We start from the raw sequence: 207 nt of genomic DNA, 5'->3' as shown, positions 1-207 counted from the left end.
GAGTTCTCTCTCTCTTTCTCTTTCTCTTTCTCCTTCCCACCTTTCCCTTTCTTTCTTTCTTTCTTTCTTTCTTTCATTGTGATCAAGTCCAGTAGTACTGAACATATGCCAGGGGCATCTCCAAGACCAAGGAGTTCCAAGAAAAAGTCCAAGAAAAGGGGGAGAAAGGAGTGGCATCCTCCACTCTCCAATAACAACTGGTAGACT

This window comes from Alosa pseudoharengus, unplaced genomic scaffold, assembly GCF_046254945.1.
Source record: "Alosa pseudoharengus isolate Yale_2024_CS ecotype anadromous, Long Island Sound unplaced genomic scaffold, YU_APseudo_1.1 YU_APseudo_1.1_scf_24, whole genome shotgun sequence".
NCBI classification, from domain to species: domain Eukaryota; kingdom Metazoa; phylum Chordata; class Actinopteri; order Clupeiformes; family Clupeidae; genus Alosa; species Alosa pseudoharengus.
This window is presented reverse-complemented; position numbering follows the sequence as displayed.